At 40.1% G+C, this 6,638-nt stretch overlaps 1 non-coding gene across 1 annotated transcript; it reads left to right on the top strand.

Moving 5' to 3' along the window:
• Positions 1-2,181: 2,181 nt before the first annotated feature.
• LOC102267886 (male-enhanced antigen 1) lies at positions 2,182-2,971 on the top strand. The gene has a single exon (XR_001351667.2). It is a non-coding gene; the product is annotated as a male-enhanced antigen 1 (transcript).
• The last annotated feature ends 3,667 nt before the right edge of the window (positions 2,972-6,638 follow it).

Genomic DNA, 6,638 nt, shown 5'->3' with positions numbered 1-6,638 from the left:
GAAAGTGAAAAGGAACTAAAGAGCTTCTTGATGAAGAGGAGAGTAAAAAAGCTGGCTTAAAACTCAACATTCAAAAAACTAGGATCATGGCATCCAGTCCTAATACTTCAAGGCAAATCAAAGGGGAAATCAAAGTGGGAGCAGTGACAGATTTTAGTTTTTTGGGCTCTGAAATCACTATGGACAGCGACTGCAGCCATGAAATTAAAAGATGCTTGCTCCTTCGAAGGAAAGCTATGACAAACCTAGACCGTATATTAAAAAGCAGAGACATCACTTTGCCAACAAAAGTCCATGTAGTCAAAGCTATGGTTTTTCCAGTAGTCACGTATGCATATGAGAGTTGGACCATAAAGAAGGCTGAGTGCTGAAGAAGTGATACTTCTGAACTGCTGTGCTGGAAAAGACTCTTGAGAGTCCTCTGGACTGCAAGGAGATCAAACAGTCAATCAGAAAGGAAATGAATCCTGAATATTCATTGGAAGAACTGATGCTGAAGCTCCAATACTTTGGCCATCTGGTGCAAAGAGCCAACTCACCTTTTCCACCTGGAGAAAACTCTGATGCTGGGAAAGATGAGAGGCAAAGGAGAATGGGGCAGCAGAGGACGAGATGGTTAGATAGCATCACTGACTCAACAGACAGGAATCTGAGCAAACTCCAGGAGACAATGGAGGACAGAAGAGTCTGGCATGCTGTAGTCCATGGGGTCTCAAAGAATTAGTCACAACTTAGTGACTGAACACCACCACCGCCACTACCACTCTGGACAAAGCCAAAGTCAAGTGGATTACTGCAGTTAGGCTCCTAGTGGTCTCCCATTTTTGAAACTTGCTGCCACTGAAAGTATACTCTGCACAGAGCAGCAGCACACTTTATCTTTAGACCCAAACAATGGGGGCCCATGACACTTTAGGGGGCTCTCCTGACTGTTCCTCATTATGTGCAGTCAGCAGAGTAAAGAGGATGTGGCCATCTGGAACAAGAATACATTCCAAACTTCCCTTTTAACTGCTACTTGGGACCTGGAGAATTCTCTGCCTGAATCATTCCCAAAGCCTGCTTCCACGGTCTACAAGGGGCAGTGAGAAGCCACTCTAGAATTCTATAAAGAACAATGACACCATCAGATACGTAGGTACAGAGGGATCTGAATGGCAGATCTAGAGGAAGGATGAGTACGATTAAAGGAGACTTCTATTCCAGATATTACAAGGATATTAAAGATGTAGCACTGTTGAAGCCAAGATGGAAGCAGAGGTAGATCAGTGCAGATCAAACATTGGTTGAAAGAACTGACTCAATATGGAGGTCAAGAGAAGAACCTAGGGTTATTTTTTATTTGAAAGGGATCACAAAAAGAACACAGAGAAAATTTTGTTAAAACACATTTCTGGCAAGTCACAGACAATAATTATCAGTTCAACTTCTTGCAGAGATGAAGTGAGAAATGCTGTTTACACTCAAAGAAAATTTCTTCATTCTTAAACTATTACTTTATATATTTATTTTTTATTTTGCCACACATGCGGCATATAGGATCTTAACTCCCTGACCAAGGACTGAACCCACATCCCCTGAACTGGAAGTGCGGAGTCTTAACCACTGGACCACCAGGGAAGTCCCTCATTCTGAAATTTTAAAGAGGTGGTATGAGTTGATATCTTGCAGAACATTCAGAAAATAAGGCTCAAAAAAAAAAAAAAAAAGCCTAGAGAAGAAAATATATGTATATATACACACATATATTCATTCATTCACTTTTGGGTTGTCTCTGACCCTGAGATAAATTACTGTAAATTATTTTATTAATCCATATTTTACATTCCTCAAAATAATGAATGTGTTACTTGTATACGTTTTAAGTAGGAAAGATAGTGCTAAATTATAAACTAGTCTCTTTACTTCCTTCTCCTCTATATCTTGCAAATACATTCTCTTAGTTAACAAGGAATTTGTCAATTTCATTACAGTTGTTACTAAAAAATCTATTTAGATGATGGCAAAGCCCCTGACCTTCAACAGGAAGTTGCCAATAATCACACAGCATGATTGCATTTGATGCAAAATTGTCAAAATGGTGAAATGTTGATCAGATGCCACCTCTCTGAGAGGCTATATAGCAGGGAAGGTCTCACAGCAAAGCAGAGAGCCCTAAGAAATCCAAATGCCTCGGGGTTGGGTCGTGGGCTCTGAGCGGCCCCTGCCCTATGGCAACAGTAGTTCTAGGGGGTGACACCATGGGTCCTGAACGTATCTTCCCCAATCAGACTAAGGAACTGGGGCCACATCAGGGCCCCACGGAAGGCACTGGGGATTGGAGCAGTGAGGAACCAGAGGAAGAACAAGAGGAAACAGGGGCAGGACCAGCTGGCTACTCCTACCAGCCTCTGAACCAAGATCCTGAACAAGAGGAGGTGGAACTGGCACCAGTGGGGGATGGAGAAGATGTAGTTGCTGATATCAAGGATCGGATCCAGGCCCTGGGGCTTCATTTGCCGGACCCACCACTAGAAAGTGAGGACGAAGATGAGCAGGGAGCTACAGCATTGAACCACCACAGCTCTATTCCCATGGACCCAGAACATGTAGAGCTGGTGAAAAGGACAATGGCTGGTATAAGCCTGCCTGCACCAGGGGTTCCTGCCTGGGCTCGCGAGATATCAGATGCCCAGTGGGAAGATGTGGTACAGAAGGCCCTCCAAGCTCGGCAGGCCGCCCCTGCCTGGAAGTGACCACCCTGAGAGCTGCCCTAACTCCCTGCATTCCAGGCCAGAACCAGCACAGGACTGAACATATCCTGGTGTCACATTCATCTCCATCCTCCCCAGCTCCCCTCCACATCAAGGCAAATCAGACTTCTTCTCAGAGACCCACTTTATTCAGTTCTGTACATATGGGGACATCGGCCCAAGCCCAACCCACCGTAGCATGTATCACTTTGTGGAGAATAAAGCACCCTATGTACACAGCCAAAAAAAAAAAAAAATCCAAATGCCTGAGTTTAACACAAGCGTTTACGTTCCACATACCTGTTTTCTTATCTGTAAAATAACAGTGGTAATAATAGCAACAGGTTGATGAGGGAAATAGGGAAATTTATATTTGTAAAGCACTTACAACAATTCTTGGCTGCTAACAATTTGGCTCTTAGGTACATCTTACCTCCCAATAATAATAATAATATTACTACTACTACTATTATTATAAATGCTAGCTTCCCACTAGTTTTATCACTTTTAGCCAGGGTTCTTCTCAGGCAAATGTGTACTAAGGTGAATTTAGGTGCTAACTGACAATTGAGATGTTTGTTAGCTGAGGACTAAGGTCTGACCTCTCCCAGGGGTATTTGCATTTTAAAAGGGGATCTTTCAGAAAAAAATCTTTTTAAAAATCCAAAGAAGTGAAATCAGAATAGTGGAATGACAGACCACGAGATTAATATTTTAGAGTAGGGGGCCCATTCACCCAGTCTATTTATGAAAGAAACCAGTAGGGGGTGGACAACCAAGGCAAGGGCAGGGAAGAAAGCAGCAACTAGAGAGCCAGGCTGCAGCCTCCAGGGATCTCCAGTTTGCTCTGCTGCCGGGAGCCACAGCTCAGAGACAGTTACTAGGGTATCCCCAGAGGAGCCTCATCACACAAAGATCTAAAAGCTTGGAAGAGAAGAAAGGGGGGTGGGAGTATTTCTTGACGCTTATCTTCTCCTGGGTTCAGAGCACTTCTTTTCATTTGCTAATCCACTGCTGAGAGGCTGTGTATTAACTGGCTCCAGCAGATAGCACAAGTAATTTTTGGCAGTATATTCATCTCACAAAGAATTAACAAAACATTTTTGCATTCCCCATATAGATTCTGGTAAAATATTACCTGTACCTATATATAATAGCAACATACAAATAGTCAAGATGTTCTGAATGAAATCTGTATGTAAAGATTAAAACTATCTATATCATTTCTCATACATTTTTTTAAAAAGTTTCACACTTGAAATTCCAAATAACAGCTGTGAAAAGGCTTTTTTTAAACCAAATATGCTATCTTTATTTTAACTACAGATGGGTTTATAAATATTCTGAAAGCTTCTCTGTCACTCTTTACTGCTTAAAGACAACAAAAATTTTAATTTGTTCAAAGAAAACCAAGCTATTCAAACTTTTCATACCATATCAATGAACAAGCACCTTTATTTTTAAAATCTCCTTTAGCAAATCTTTGAAGTTTACAAAATAATTTGACTTGTTGAAAGCTAATTATTTTAGAATTAGCCTGGAGAATCCCAGGGACGGGGGAGCCTGGTGGGCTGCCGTCTATGGGGTCGCACAGAGTCGGACACGACTCTAGTGACTTAGCAGCAGCAGCAGCAGCAGCATACCATTAAAGCAATTATAAAATAGAAAGCTAAAATGACTAGAAGAGAAATAAAACAAAATTTTGTTAGATATGGTATTGTTAGTCAAGGGTTTAACTCACGTCCACATCAGATTATAGGTAAAATATTCAACTTGTTATAGTTCACCAGCACAAAATTGCTTATACCTACCACCCAGAACTACGGACAGAGGTTTTGTGACATTCTACAGGAGGCAGTGATCAAGACCATCCCCAAGAAAAAGAAATGCAAAAAAGGCAAAATGGTTGTCTGAAGAGGCCTTACAAATAGCTGGGAAAAGAAGAGAAACAAAAGGAAAAAGAGAAAATCAAAGATATACCCATATGATAAATCTAAGCTCCTTTAACATGACCTGTAAGAGTTTTCAAATTGTGCCACAATATGTACCTTTCTACTCTGATCCATGATTAACTATTTCACACACATCTTTTGTTAAAATATATTTATATACAAATGACCACATATGAATAAGCTTAATTTTTTAAACTTTCATAACTGGGATACAAACTATTGTTTTGTAGGAAATGGGTATATACATTTTATATAAATTCTATTCTTACTAAAGAAAAAAAATGTATCACTGGGAGTAAAGTAGAATATTTAAATAAAATTGTCACAGTAATCATCTTTATCTCATTAAAAAAATTCTCCTGAGACTTCCCAAGAGAGATGGATATTAAAGAGCCAATACTTTTTGTAACAAGACTGATTTTTCTTTTAAAAGTACCAAATACGCTAAACAGATCCTCTAAAAGCTCTTAAAAGTAGGAAGATTTGTTATTTTCCATAATAAAAGATATGAGGAAATGCGAATTTCAATAAGTCAGTCTTAGGAGTTACTACCTACCACAATCTTTACATGCATTTGGATAAGAATGAAAATAATGATCCACAATATTGCTTCCCTGGTGGCTTAAATTCCCGCCTGCAATGTGGGAGACCTGGGTTTGATCCCTGGGTTTGAAAGATCCCCTGGAGGAGGGCATGGCAACCCATTCCAGTATTCTCGCTTGGAGAATCCCCATGCACAGAGGAGCCCGGCAGGCTACAGTCCATGGGGTTGCAGAGTCAGACACGACTGAGCGACTAATCACAGCAAGGCACATCCACCATGTTAGAGTAAAGCCTATCCACTTCTTATAGGCAGTTTTCAACTTTCCATTTATTTCACTGCCATAGTACCCTCTCAAGAGATGTTTATAAAATGCACAGGGTCAAGAACAGTGCCTGGTACATAGAAAGGGATTCAATATTTCTGAATGAACTAATTATTGAACAAATAAATACAATGGGCTCTCAAACTCTCCCTGCTTGTCTTAGGTAAGCTATTATGCCTGTTTTGTATTTTGGCATGTCTCCTTGTCAATCATGACATTATTTCCTTTCCTTTTTCTTTAGAAAGACTCTGGTTATTCTTTCTTCCCTTAGAGATCTAGAATCTGTAATTACCCTGATCTCGCTTGAAACTCCTTATTAAACAATAAAGGAGACTCTTTCCCTGGGCCTTCTAGTCTCTAGCACGCCTCTCCTGAGGCACAGAGGCTGAAACTAGTTGATGACATATGAAAAAACTCCTGAAAAGCAAGTTCTGCTGCCAGATTATTTGATTTCCTCACCCACCACAACTTACAAGTATTTCCTTCATAGGCAATTTTGTTCCAAAATATTTATCATTATACCAACCTACTGCAGCTAACTTAGTAACAATAGGGGAAACATTCATAAAAAAGACTTGAGCATTCTACTACGGGTCATAAATTGAGTTCAAATACTTTATGTAAAATGCCAGACTACTATTCTAGCACATCTATGATCTAGTCTAACAACGTATATTCTTGAACTATAAGTTAATTTTCTATGGCACATACAACTCCATGTAAAATGAATTCTTTATAACAAAAATTTTATGATGTCTGAAAGTGCTATGAAAAATCAACTATACTTCTTACAGTAATCTTTGCCAGAAGTCAGTATTGGTAGAATCCTTTTATATTTTAACCTAGTCATAGTTCAGTAGGTAAAGAATCTGCCTGCAGTGCAGGAGACCTGGGTTGAATTCCTGGGTTGGGAAGATCCCCTGGAGAAGGAAATGGCAACCCACTCCAGTATTCTTGCCTGGAGAATCTCATGGATAGAGGAGCCTGGGTTGGGCCTAATGGCAAAACTGTCCCCATTACTGAATCCAGAAAATGACTGAACATACATTTCCTATCTTGATTAGACTCCTAAGCCCGTGCTCCAGCCT

Source organism: Bos mutus, chromosome 5 (genome assembly GCF_027580195.1).
Source record: "Bos mutus isolate GX-2022 chromosome 5, NWIPB_WYAK_1.1, whole genome shotgun sequence".
Lineage (NCBI taxonomy): Eukaryota > Metazoa > Chordata > Mammalia > Artiodactyla > Bovidae > Bos > Bos mutus.
This window is presented reverse-complemented; position numbering and strand designations above follow the sequence as displayed.